General features: G+C 37.1%; 1 pseudogene; it reads right to left on the reverse strand.

The window, feature by feature from the left end:
- Nucleotides 1-2,289: 2,289 nt before the first annotated feature.
- Nucleotides 2,290-14,658, reverse strand: LOC141504857 (uncharacterized; annotated as a pseudogene).
- Nucleotides 14,659-15,200: the final 542 nt, after the last annotated feature.

The following is a 15,200-nucleotide window of genomic DNA, read 5'->3' on the forward strand; positions in this document are numbered from 1 at the left end:
TACTTGAAATTCTACCAGTTATCTACCCTACCTACTGCTGTACCCTATGGTCCTCCACACCTTACCATCTTCCATTGTTCAGCACCTTCATAGGCCAGATGTCCATCTCTTGGGGACTTAACCCTCTCAGCTCTAGAACTCTTAGTATAAGGCTGTGCTATTCTAATTAAATAACCCATAATACCCAGTCATTTCTAGCCATTTCTTGACAGTCTTATCTTGGTAACTTTTGACCTGTACACCCTTCTACTCATCCCCTCTTTCATCTCCATTTTTCCAGTTCTATTACCATGAGGAATGTAAGGTGTTGGTCTTCACGGGGTGTGGAGGGGAGCCCTTAGGGAATCCATTACAAAGGGTGAATGGCCCAGCCAAATCACAGGACTGGAAGAGTCTTCCTAATCCCATTCCAGGGATAGCAAACCCCAAACCTGTTCTCAACCAGTCAAGAGCAACCTAGAGATCTTGACCTAATGCAACTGAGTTTGCACAATTAGGTAAATGAATATTAATCCACACACCTCCTGTGACTATTAGGGTTCATTAGCATATCATGTGTTGTATGATGTGGGGGGATCATATAAGGGGCATGTCATGCAATGGGTGGACCTCTTAGATTGTAACTCAAACTCTGAGAGCCTGTGAACATCCAAGAGGGAGGGGAAAGAGTTTCTGAACACCATAAATTACCTGATATTCCAAGACCAATTCATGCTTCATGCCTAGGTGAGGTACTGGTGCCTTGTAAGGTGTATCTTGCAAGGTTTGTGAATAAAATGTACAGTTTTCTCTCACTCTAGCAGGTTTTTCTTTGCATTCATTTATAACAGTTACCATGATCAAATTAGTATCACTAAAGTTATTGGGAAAAGGGCATATCAATTAATTCACAATCTCTAGGATTTCCCAAGTCAAAATAATTATTCTTTTTTTTTTTAGATTTTTTTTGCAAGGGAAAATGGGGTTAAGTGGCTTGCCCAAGGCCACATGGCTAGGTAATTATTAAGTGTCTGAGACCAGATTTGAACCCAGGTACTCCTGACTCCAGGGCCAGTGCTTTATCCACTGCACCACCTAGGCACCCCCCAAAATAATTATTCTAAGCTACCACTCCCCAATGCATGTTTTCTTCTATTAAAATGTAAGTTCTATTCCCAGTGCTTAGCACAACACTTGGACTTAGTAAGATAAGAACTAATTAGTAAGTAATTATAATTAATGATTTTTCATTCATGCCATAGATTATGAAGATAAATGATAAATTTGAATGTTAAAATGAGACTGAAAGTCTTAGCTCATATTATATGAAGCTGAGGTGAAGCAACTGAGGGTGTTCCTGCAGAACAGGAGAAGAGTAAGGGAAGGCTGATATCAAGTATATGATGAACTGTCACAAGGAAGAGGGATTAAGCTTATTGTATTTTGTCCACAGAGGGCAGAGCTAGGAAAAATAGGAGAAAGTGCAAAAAAGTACATTTTGCTTTAATATAAAGAAAATTGAATTACTAGATTAATCCAAAGTAGAACCCATTGTCTTAAGGAAGTAATGGACTCCTACTCATTAAAAGTCCTAAAAGAAGAACTAGATAAAACTTAAAACTTATACAGAAAATTCCTTTTCAGATTAAAATTAAAATTGATTTTATGACCTCAGATGCTCCTTCTAACTAAAATTTTAAGACTATGAACCCTTCTGAAGTATTTCTTCCATCACACCTACAGAATGAATCATCAATATGAGGACAATGTTGGACTTTCAAGTATTCTTTCCACATCCATGAAGACTCTCACCCAGATACAAGTTCATGTAATGTGTTCCCTTAGCTGAATATTCTCTCAAATATATTTTTTAAAAATAACTTCCAGGGAAGCTAGGAGATGCAGTGAATAGAGAACTGGCCATGGAGTTAGGAGGATCTGACTTCAAATCCAGCCTCAGACACATAATATTTACCTAGCTGTGTACATTAGGCAAGCCACTTAACGCTATTGTCTTGCAAAAACCAAAAAATACAAATAAAAATAACCTCCACAGAAACAACTTTATGTGTAGCCTATTTTGACTCAAGTTTGACTCAGACTGAAGGTTTTCTCAATTTATTGTAATCATGAATTTCTTTCTCTAAAATGAAGTCTCTTATGGTCCTCCAGATTTCTATTCTATTTTACTTAAGCCACATTCATTCTATTAAACATGATGCCTACAGTGTGAAAGCTCTGATTCATAGTATGTTTAGTTTTATCAAAAGCTTTTTCTCTATTTTGTATACCACAAGGGTTCTCACCACCTTTATCTCAAATTCCTTAAATTTTTTCACACTATTTGAAGGGTTTCCCACACTCATGCTAAATGATATAAATATTAAGATTTCCTTGGATGTATATTAAGGTTTTGCTTCCGAAGGAAGGCTTTCTCACATTCATTAATCATAGGATGTCTGCCCAGTATGAATCCTATGTTTTTTAACCAATAAATAGTACATATTAAATGACTAAGTTTTCATTGATTCCTATATTCAAAGCATGTTTGTGGACTGGTTAATGTGCACCAAAGTTAATGCTGACTATAAATTCCTTTCAAAGAATTTCTTTCCAGTACAAATTTTCTCATGTGTATGTACCAAGGCTGTCCTGAAGCCTGAAGGCTTTCCCACATTAATTATATGAATATGGTTTTCCCCTAATATGAACTCTCTTATGTAAATCAAGATTTCCCTTCCACCTGAAAACTTTCCTGCATTCATTACATTCATAGGGTTTCTCTCCAGTATGAATTCTATCATGTTGCATAAGGTATGAGATTCGCCTAAAGCCTTTCCTACATTCATTACATTTAAAAGGTTTCTCTAAAGAATGACTACTTTGATGTTTCAGAAGACCTGAACTGAACCTGAAGCCTTTCCCACAATCAATACACTCAAAAGGTTTCTTTCCAGAATGAATTAGTTTATGTTCTTTAAGGCCAGAATTGGTGTAGAAGGTTTTCCCACATTCATTACATTCAAAGGGTTTCTTTCCGGTATGAATTATCTCATGCATTTTAAGTTGTCCTTGCTGTGTAAAGTCTTTGCCACATTCATTACATATGAAAGGTTTCTCTCCACTGTGGATTCTCTTATGCACATAAAAATTTGCCTTAGAACTGAAGGCTTTCCCACATTCATTACATTTATAAGGTTTCTCTCCAACATGAATTCTTTGATGTTCCATTAGATATTGTTTCCTGCAGTAAGTGTGCCCACATTCATTACATTTAAAGGGCTTCTTCCCATTATGAATTATTTTGTGTATTTTAAGGTGTCTCTTCTGACTGTAGGCTTTTCCACATTCATTACATTTATAGGGTTTCTCTCCAGTATGAATTCTTTGATGTTCAATTAGATACTGTTTACTACAATAAGCTTTCCCACATTCATTACATTCAAAGGGATTCTTTCCAGTATGACTTATCTCATGCATTTTAAGGTGCCTTGTCTGACCAAAGGCTTTCCCACATTCATTACATTTATAGGGTTTCTCTCCAGTGTGCAATTTTTCGTGTTGGCCTAGGGAGTATTTACGATTGAAGGCTTCTCCACACTCACAGCATTTATGGGGTTTCTCTCCAGTATGAATGTTCATTTAAGTATTGTTTGCTGCAATAAGGTTTCCCACATTGCTTACATTCAAAAGGCTTTTTTCCAGTATGAATTATATTATGAATTTTAAGGTGTCTCTTCTGACTAAAGGCTGTGCCACATTCTTTACATTTATAAGGTTTCTCACCAGTATGAATTCTTTGATGTTCATTTAAATATTGTTTGCTTCAGTAAGTTTTCCCACACTGATTACACTCAAATGGTTTCTCTCCAAAATGAAGTCTTTCAAGTATATTACATTCAGGAAGAAAATCTACAGGGGATCTATGGGAGAAAAAAGTGTAAATATTCACACAAATTGTCTGTGAGGTAAGCAAAAGGGGAGCAAGACTTCAAAGTAAAACCAAAGAAATCAAAACTAAGAAGAAGAGGGTATAGTCAGTATGATGTGATAACAACATATCATGGAAGACTAACCCTGTTTTGACAGTTAAAGTATCAGTGACAAGCAGTACCTACCTCATATTTTAAAGTTGCATGGGAGAAGTTCGTGATCATAGAGAAAAAAATAAAAGAAGAACCCTGGAATGACTGAAAATAAGTAAAAGGCATGAGACTCTACCAACAGAGTGGAGGATGTAACCTATGAAGGAGAAACCCCTTACACTTTAAGGAACCATGATGAAATTTCACATGTACTAACAAAAGAGAGATCATCAACCAAATTTCAGAGGAAATAAATAGGGTTGGTTCAAGATATCCTGCTGAAGAGTATCAAGGTAGCCTGACCATCTATTGATGACAATAGTTATAGAGAGGACTACTGACTTATCTATGCATATAAACTGAGAAGTACCAGAAAAATTCCCAAGAACAGTCAAAAAATTCTAATGGTCCTTATAAGGACAAATGATAATTCCAAAAGGAACCTAGAAAAGCTAACTAAGAATTATGACATTCTGGGCAAAACCAGCCAAGAAGAAATGGTAAGAATGTATGTGCCTAGAAACTTGGAACTTTAGGCTTTAAACTAAAGGGGGACAATAAGGTGGAAAAGAACTTCAGTAAATGCTAAAAAACTAAATATCACAGAGAGTATTTACATCACAGGATATGAAAAAGTTACTAATTCACAGAAACAAAATCCAACAATAAAGTTCAAGACTTTGGAAGTCTCTATAAAAATGAATGAATATGGAGGCAGAGCCAAGATGGCAGAAAAAAAGGCAGTGACTCATTTGATCTCTCCCCAAAATCTCTCTGAACACCTTTAAATAATGCCATAAAATGATTCCTGAATGGCAGAACCATAAAAGAATAGGGTGAAATCATTTTCTAGTCCAAGATAACTTAGAAGGTGGCAGGAAAGCTCTGTCACACCTGGGTGAGAATGGAGCACAGTCCAGCACAGACTGACCCTTGGGCCTTAGGTGCCACTCACATCTGCAGTGACAGCAGCTGGCTCTACCTTTAGGGTTTTCAGCCCACAGAGGGTAAGAGGGTCAAACAATTTACCAAAAGGAGATAACAGGATTCTCTTTGTTGGCACTGGAGGCAGAGCTCTATTGCTTTGCCCATACTCAGATTTGGTCACAGTCCTGGGTGGCAGTCCAAGAATAAGGAGGAACACTAGCACACAGTGGTCACAGTTCCAGGGAAGAAAAAAGTGCTTGTAGTCACTCACAGACCAGAACATAGGCCAAGAGAGTAATAAACACACTTCTCCATAAATCATACCACTTTGGAAGAACTAAAAATTCATAGATCCCTAAAGTATCTCTGAAAAACTGCTACACAAATATCCTGAAGATTGGGACAGTGTGCACTCTGTCTGGGAAGCAGAGCTCCATTTCAACATGGAGTTAAAAACCAAGAAACAGGATTGGAAATGCACAAACAACAGAAAAAAATTCTGACCATAGAAAATTTCTTTGATGACATGGAAGATCAAAATACACACTTGGAAGAAGATAACAAAGCAAATTTCTGCAGTCAAAACCTGCAAGAAAAATTTGAATTGTCCTTTCTTGCTGAAAAGACCAGAGCTGATTAGAAAATTTGATTTCCAAATACAAGGTAAACAGAAAGGGAAATCATAAGTGACTTAATAAGGTTGAACTATTTACATTCCTATATGAGAAGATGATTGAATATGAAGGGATGAATATAGAGGACTGAGAAAGGAATGCACTAGAAGAAAGGGAAAGGGAGAGTCAGAGTGGGGTAAACTCATATAAAAGAAGCAAGAAAAAAGCTTTTACAATGGGGGGGATTGAGGAGTGAGTGAATCTTACTCTCACTGGAATTGGCTCAAAGAGGGAATAATATACACATTCAATTAGGTATAGAAATCAATCTTACCCTACAAGAAAGTAGGAAAGGAAGGAATAATAGAAGGGAGGTCAGATGGGGAGGTAGCAGTCAAAAGCAAAACAGTTCTGAGGAAGAACAAAGAGAAAGGAGAAAGAGAATAATAATAAAAAGGGGGGAGGGAACAGGATGGAAGGAAATACAGTTAGCAATTGTAATTGTGAAAAAAATTTTGAAGCAAGTTCCTCTAATAAAAAGACCTTATTTCTTGGATATATAGAGAACTAAATCAAATTTATTTTTTAAAAAAGTCAGTCCCTAATTGTTAAATGATCAAAAGATTATGAACAGTTTTCACATAATCAAAGCTATCTAAAACCACATTAAAAATGTTCTAAATCACTACTGATTGGAGAAATGTAAATTAAAACAATTCTGAGGGATGGCTAGGTGGTGCAGTGGATAGAGCATAAGCCCTGGAGTCAGGAGGACCTAAGTTCAATCCAGCCTCAGACATTTAATAATTACCTAGCTGTGTGACCTTGGACAAGTTTTACTTAACCCCATTGCACTGCAAAAATAAAAATTAAAAAAATTTTAAAAATTAAAAAAACAACTCTAAGGTACTATCTCATAATTATTAGATTGGTTAATATGACAGAAAAGGAAAATGACAAATATAGGAGGGACTGTGGGGAAAAATGAGACATAAATGCACAGTTAGAGGAATTGTAAACTGATTTAACAATTTTGGAGAGCAATTTGGACCTATGCCCAAAGAGCTACAAAACCATACATACCCATTGACTTAGCAATGCCACTACTAGGTCTATATCCCCAAAAACATTAAAAAAGGTGGGGGGGGAATGTATAAAAATTTTATAGTAATTCTTTATTGTGGCAAGGAAATAAAAATTGAGAGGATTGTCCATGAACTGGGGAATGGGTGAACAAATTATGGTATGTAATTTGATGGAATACCATTGTGTGACAAGAAAAAAGCAAGATGCTCTCAGAAAAACCTGGACAGAATTACATGAGTTGAAGTAAAATGAAATATACTGTGTATCTAATAACAGCAATATTGGAAAATAATCAGCTAATTCTCAGTAATGCAATGACCCAAGATAACTCTGAAAAACTTATGATGAAAAAGCTATCCACATCCAGAGGAAAAAACTGATCATGCTTCAATACTGACTGAAACTTCCTTTCTTATTTTTCTTGAGGTTTTTTCCTTTGGTCTATTTTTTTCCCAACATGGTTAATATGTAAATATGCTTTGCATGACTATACATATATAACCTATATCGAATCATTCATTTCCAAATTGAGAATTTAGAACTCAAAGTTTGAAAAACAAATGTTAAAAATTACTTTAATAAGCAATTAGGGAAAAAATAAAATAAATAAAAAATATTATTAAACAAAGTGATGAAAATACAAAGTATGAGTAATGAGCAGAGGAACAAGAAAACCTGATCCAGAGAGATAAATTTGATTTCATAATTCAAATATCAATATTTTTTCAAAAACTATAAGAGTTCAGTTCATAAATTACAAGTTAGTAAACTCGTCTTCAATTTCTGCTGAAATTTTAAAATGTGTTCCTAGAAGGATGAATTTGAAAATGTGGAAAAAGAATCAGTAATAGTATAGTCAGTATGATGTGATAACAACATATCATGGAAGACTAACCCTGTTTTGACAGTTAAAGTATCAGTGACAAGCAGTACAGAATAGTTTTAGCATACCTTATAGATTATCACAGCCTCAAAATTAGGAAGACAGACTTGAAACTTGCCTCTATTGCAGAGTGGCTATGAGATGACTCTGGGCAAGTCATTTGTGCCTCTCACTGCTTCAAGAAAATTTGGTCTAAGTTAACAAAGAGTTGCCAAGTTGCATTGGTAATGGAATCTTCACTAGGAGCTACTTACAAGGATGGATATCAAAAGACTGGAGTCCTTTCTCCCCCTCCACAAAAAAAAAAAATAAACAGATCAGAAAACATTATTTATGCAGTTTGCCTAGGCTTTTCTAAAACATTTAACCTAGTATCTCATGCTAAACTGAAGTCAGAGAGATTAGGGTTAAAATTTAGCCTCAGATACTTCCTGGCTTCCTAGGCAAATCACTTAACCTCTCTCAGCCATGGTTTCCTCATCTGTAAGGAAAAAGAAAAAGCTACTTCCCAGGATTGTTGAAAAGATAAAAAGAAGTAATAACTATATATCACCCTGCAAACCATTTTTTTGTTGTTTTGGGTTTTTTTGCAAGGCAGTGGGGTTAAGTGGCTTGCCCAACATCACACAGTTAGGTAATCATTAAGTGTCTAGGCAAAATTTGAACTCAGGTCTTCCTGACTCCAGGGTTGGTGCTCTATCCACTGCACCACCTAGCTGGCCCATTCTGCAAAACTTAAAGGATAACAGAAATGCTGCTGCTACCACTGTTGTTGTTGTTGTTGTTGATGATGATGATGATGATGATGATGATGATGATGTGGAAGTGGTTGAATGATGAGATCCACAGTATACTAATTTATATGTCCCTGTTAACATAGAGGTAGTTCTTTAGTAAAGAGGCGGCTAAAGTGGAGTATATGCAACTCAGGGGCCACACAAGACAATCCATTGGAGAATGGGAAGAAAATAACTGGATTTCCTCTTAATATTTAGCTATACTAATATTTAATATACTGTACGGATTGACACTGGTGCCTTCAAATACCCATATATCTTATATGGTATGTAAGGTACCTGAAGAAAGAATCGAATTTGCATGGTGAGTAGTTGGCAGCAGAATCTTTAATTATTCCCTTTCAGAGTACCTCAACATATCAGTTTACATGTGTCAGGTCAGCTAGAAAAATTTAAAAAATGAAAATTACCAAAATTAGTTGAAATATCCATTTACAACCGCTATCGTTTTGTTTTGCCAAAAAGTGATGTAAGTTTATCATTTACAAAAATCCATATCTGCACACATAAAAAGCATTGGAGGCAGAATTTTATAACCTGTGTAATATCTTCCATACAAAAAGTTCTAGTCAGTCTTGAGACTATTTGTTAAAAAATATGAAAATAAAAATGTAAATAATTACAATAGCAACTGACTGACATCCTGGCTGCTCCATAAATAAGACATCCCTCTCTCAACTCTGTGTGTGTTGGGGGGGGGGTGGCTGTGTGTGTCTGTGTGTGTGTGTGTGTGTGTGTGTGTGTGTGTGCGTGCGTGCGTGCGTGCGTGTGTGTGTGTGTGTGTGTGTGGTGTGTGTGTTGCTTGTTGTTTCCTCCCATTAGATTTTATGCTCCTTGAGGTAGGGACTGTCTTTTGTTTCTTTTTTTGTATTTCTAGGGCTGAGCTGTTGGTGTTAATAAATGTTTTTGATTGACTGACTGACATTAGGGAAGATGGGGATTTACTAACTAATTTTCAACAATAAATTTTTATAAAAATTGATGCATGTGTCAGAAAAATGAAGACCCTTATTTAGGAAGTACCTAGACACAAAGTTTCTTTGAGTTGACATGCTTTTGTGAGATATATTTTATCCCCAGTGATAGCCATTCAATCAGGTACAAAATAAACTGAACTTTAGAACCAATCTTTGTTCAAACTGCTATACCAAATCTTTGTTTGAATTGCTACTTCACAAAGGGTTAGATCAGGATTTTCAAAATGAAATGAGACATTATCATACAGTTCTCATTCTAATTAATAGTAAATAATTCTTAATTTTACCTCCTATCTTAATTAATATACACCCAAAGGGCAATGCTCAACATTTTTTTAAATTAATAAGAATGCATTATTGAAAAAGTTCCAAGAACACTGTTCACTAACTTGTATGAAGGAACAGGAAGCATGATTATCATGAGAAAAAGGGCATAAAGCAATGCCAAATGCCAAATGAACTGAATGCTGAAGTGAGGATCCAAAAAATTTTCTGGGTAAGAATGATGGATTCAACCTAATGACATTAAATATATTTTAGAGAAATATAAAATTGAATACTTGGGTTATACATTCAAGATGGAGGAGATATAGCCCCACAAAAAAAGTTTACTTTGATAAAAACTGATGAGTTATATAACAAACTGCCTTCTGTGGGTGGTGGTGGGGAAACAAGATTAGGAGAAAAATTGGAAATTCAAAATAAATAAAATCTTTCTAAAAGTAAAAAAAAATGATGAGTTTCAGTGCTCCCCAAGAGCAAACTGCATCAAGAGTTCAAAATGGGGGCACCTGGGTGGCACAGTGGATAGAGCACCAGTCCTGGAGTCAGGTCCTGAGTTCAAATCTGACCTCAATCATCTAATAATTACCTAGCTGTGTGACCTTGGGCAAGTCACTTAATTCCTTGCAAAAACAAAGCTAAAGAGTCCAAAAAGGAAACCCAAATCACTATGGCAACTTCAGCTACATGAAAAGACTTAGAGTCCAGAACAAGCAAATTTCTGGTCCAACAAAAACAAACTTGGAATAATATGCTCAGTTGGAGAGTGTCCAAAGGAGATCGCCCAGAGTGGGCATGATCCTAAGATCATGCCCAAGTGAGGATAAGTAAAAAAGAGCTGAATAACCTTAGCACAGAAGAGAAGCCTCAGGAGGGACATGACAACAGTCTTTAAATATAGGAAAGAGAAGTGTAGATGAAGAATTTCACCAGCCCAGTCTCATCTGTCCTTGAGAATGTTCCAGTACAGAACATCTGTTGTCATGGATCCTCAAACTAGGAAGAGAGTAAGCTGCCAGGCTGCCAATGGGAGGAAATGACACTATTTTGCTACCTTAAGAACCAAATTAAAAGAATTTTGAGCATCATCCAATATGGAATTAAAATCTAAGGAGACAACTGAGATCACAGAACATGAGAACTCATTGCAGAAGGTCAACAGAAAGACAAGGTCACCAAAGTGACAGCCGTCAAAAGATGAGAAATCAGGAAATATCACAAGATAAAGAAGGATCCAAGAAAAGTGGGCATGGTTCTGAATTCAAGCTTTTCTCATCCTACAGTGAATTAATGAATGAGTCCTTCCAATAAACTCTCTATAAAACTGATCTTTATCTTCTTCAAAACATTAATGTCAAAGTATTTCCCTGCTCAAAACCTGATATTTCCCCTGTCCTGAAGAGTACCCATGTTAGAAGGCAATATCAAAAGGCTCAGGAAGGCAGGCAAACAACCCCAAAATCACCTTTAGCTCCAGGGAGGTCACACTTCTCATCAACCCACCATGCCTTTCTCTCGCAGCTTCCTTGTCAAGAGCACTCCCCCCCGCCCATAATCCACCTCCAAATCCAAAAAGAGTCTCAAGACCATGTGCCTATTTCTGGATAAATCATTTCCTGATTAGTCCATTTGATTCAATGAATGTGTATTAAGTGTTACTCTCTGTTAGGCAGGGTGCTATGCACTTAGGAAAAAAAAAGGAAAAACTGAAATAGTCCCTAAGCTCAAAATTCTTTCATTCTGAGTCTGAATAGAGATCAAAGCATACTATTTTGACTTTTCTTTTAAATTTTATTTTTTCTTTCTTATGGTTTTTCCTTTTTTGCTCTGATTCTTCTTTCATAAGACAACTAATATGGAAATTTTTTTTTAAAATATTTCATTCTACTGTGGGGATAGAGAAGTAGATTTTAAAATGGCTTGAGTGGGGAGGGTACCCATTTAAAGAGCAGCTAGGTGGTTCAGTGGATTCAATGCTGAGTCTGGAGTCAGGAAGACCTGAATTCAAATCCAGCCTCAGATACCTCCTAGCTATGTCACCCTGAGCAAATCATTAATCCCTATTTGCTTCAGTTTCCTCATCTCTAAAATGAATTAGAGAGGGAAATGGCAAACCACTCCATTTGGTTTGTCATGAAAACCCCAAATTGGATCATGCAGAGTCAGACACAACTGAAAAACAATTCAAAAACAACAAATACCTCAACAGATGAGGGAGTGAATTTTGCTACTTTGGAAGCAAAGATACTTTAGGATTATAAATGATACCTGAGCTAAAAATTAAAGAAGATAAGTCTCTGAGGCAGAGACGAGGAGGAAACTCTATCAAGCAAGGGGTAAATACAACCAGGTAAGAGGTTTGAGTTCCAGCAATGGGAAGTGGGGTCATTTGGCAGAACACAGAATTCAAGATGGGGTGTGATGTGAAATCAAAATGGAAAAGCTGAGCAGATATGGAGCTCTTTAAAAACCAGGTGAGAAAATTGTTTTACCCTTAAGGAAACCAAGAACCACAAACTAAAGGAAATTGAAAAGGGGAGTGGCATGGTCAGTCCTGTGTCAGAAGCTAAGAACACAGATAGAAAGAGGAAGGCCAATTATGCAGAATATTGACTCAGAGAGGTTGATGGACAACCAGCAGGCAGATACAGATACTTAGGGGACTGGAATTGAGAAGAGATATTAAAACTGGAAACATGGATCTGGGAGTCACCTGCATAAATAAGCCAGTCAACAAACATTAAAGGGTCAGGCATTGTAAGTGTTTACATGAATAAGTAAATCAATGAGAGCTGATAAAATCACCAAGGGAGAGGAGAGTGAAGAGAACGGACGAGCTTTCTGAAGCTTTCTCACGGATGAGATTTCTGAAGCACAGAGAGGAAAGAGTCCTTGAAATCCTCAAAATGGATAAGAAAGGAGATTTGAAAGGCAGAGATGAGGTAGTTCTTTATATAGGAGGGGAATCAAGATGACAAAAGGTCAAGAAAGAAAACTACAGCATCTCAGATATGGAGGTGATCCAACAGGACCTCTGAGACTTGCCTAAATAAGAGTCTCCCCCAAAACAGGTCTGAAAACTGATTATCCAGCTATCACTTGGAGATTTCAAATAAGCAGCAGCCCCTCTACCTTTAGCATCAGATTACTGCTCTCAGATACTTGGTTATTGAAGTTTTTCCTAAATCTTGTGCCTGAGTCTGTACTCTATCATACCACTGGTGATGGCCAACCAGAATTTCTTTGAAGACCAATGAATGCAGTTTACAGACAATGCTAATTAATGGAGACTGTTCATCATCAAAACAAAAATTTTTTTCTCTGCCGTGTCCATTCTCTTTCTGCAATTCTTCCTCTGAGGTCAAAAAGAATGGTCTTCCTTACATAGGATGGCCCTTCAAAGTCTTGGAGATAGCTGGCATATGCACTACCAAGTCTTCTCTCCTTCAGATGAGGCAAACTCATTTCATTCTGTCAATTCTCTCACCATGTTGTTTCCTCACCCAATTATGCTCTCACTCTTCTAATTCATTCCTAGGTCACCAGTTATGACAAGAGGAGAGCATAGACAGGGACTTTCACAATTCCAGAGCTCAATCAGTCTCCAGAAGCTCCAACATCTAGCCAACCAAAATCCCCTCCTACCAACAAATGTCATTGAAGGTTATCTGAAGCTAAGAAAAAGAATAAGACAAGAGAAGATATTCTTTAATTTTAGACAGAGGTATCATGGTATAAGGTTCTGGACTCAGAAACAGAAAGCCAGCCTGGTGGCTACTAGCCTAGTGACCATGGGTAAATTGAGTCTCAATCTCTTCATCTATAAAAATGGAATAATAATTTTTATTATACATTTCAAAGATTAAAAATAACAATTGTGAGAATCATTAGTTCCCAGCCTTGGTCAAAGAACAGAGATGAAATGGAAGGTAGATAAAATAGGCAGTAGGGTCAGTCAATGGACTTCTCAATATAGGTGAGTCTCACCTCCATCTGAGAGAGGGAGAAAAGACTGTTTAAGAGGAAGAAAATTATCACAAGAGACAGGAAAAGATGAGATCTAGAGATGAGGAAGAAAAGAGAGTATCAGAACAAAAAAAAAAAAGCTGCTAGATTGAAGTTCCCAATCCCACCCAATCTGTCTGGTGTCTTTATCTCGGACTCACCTACAAAAGTGTTTCCTGGGACTTTCCCCTCTGACAACTCTGATGCTTCTCTTCTCTTTAACTGGGAGACCACAGCTGCTTTGGATTCTGTTAGCATGGGGAAAGAAATGCAAAAGGACAAAGAAACAGAGACATCTCAAAAGTCAATCTTCTTTTCTTCCATTGGAAGGATTCCTTGAGCTGTGTTCTCATCAAGCATGAGGAGGCAGGAGTGATGAGGATTAATTTGGATTCCAAGAAAATACATTCACTTTAACACAATTCCTGCCAGGAGGTGAGGAACTTTTCATGCTTCAAGGGACTATATTAGAACTTCAGAGTAGAATCTATTACCAAGATAAACATAGGGTAGAGAAGTTATGGCCTCAAAGGGCCAACACGGAAAAGCTGCAGATTAACAAATGTACAAAGCAAACACCATTCAGCTGGAAGAATGAGTAGAAATACTATGTCTCTTCACACCAAAGGAATCAGGCATCTCTCCACGTCAGACAAGATCAGGTGAGTATCCCTGCAAACCCAGTCAAAACAAAGCACTTGTGAAACCCCATACCTTTTAGGAAATGAGAATGCAGACTCCTCCAATGGTCGGATGATTCAGGAGAAAGAAGCTGTCCTTACCTACGGAGACAAAGTTCTCATAATTCTCCAGCATTACGTCCCTGAAGAGGTCCTTCTGAGCTGGCTCCAACATCCGCCACTCCTCCTAGGTGAAGTCCACAGCCACATCGTGAAATGTCAGTGATTTCTGAAAGATCAGAACATGTTTCTGTTCACCCAGGGACCAGCCCTCACATAGCCCAGGAGGGTAAATATGAAGGGAGGAGAAACCAGAAGGGAGCATGGCATGAGGAATTGCCATGCTCCTTATCAAGGACTGATGTCTGGAAAACCTATTTATCACATTCCTGGTCATTTATAATACCATACAGTCTCTGTGTAAAGTAGAAATAATTGCCATTCCAGGTCAGCCTCCTAGCAAAGCACACATTTCACTCTTTAAAAGTCACATGGTTTTCTATATTATATACATCACATCCCTCACACTCCATTGCTGATCAGTACAGAATTACTCTGAAAACAGGCCACAAGTGGAATATATCAGAGAACAAATATTTCTCCTCCACTCTCTTTCCCTTTCTGCTTTCTCTCCTTCCCCCTCCCTCTTTCTTTATCTTTTTTTCCTCTTTCTTTCTCTCCCCTCTTCTTTTTTGTCCAATGCAAGGGAAAAGGAAATAGAATAGGAATAGGAATCAGTTAGTAGCAAAAGAAAAAAGGTAAAAAAAAGAAAAGAGGAATAATAAGATATCTTAAAATAAAACACAATGGAAAACAGAGAAAAGTTAGAAAACATCACAGACCAGTTCAGCTATAGGTTAAGCAAACTGTATTTAAATTTAAATT

The sequence above is a fragment of the Macrotis lagotis genome, chromosome 1 (genome assembly GCF_037893015.1).
Source record: "Macrotis lagotis isolate mMagLag1 chromosome 1, bilby.v1.9.chrom.fasta, whole genome shotgun sequence".
NCBI lineage: Eukaryota > Metazoa > Chordata > Mammalia > Peramelemorphia > Peramelidae > Macrotis > Macrotis lagotis.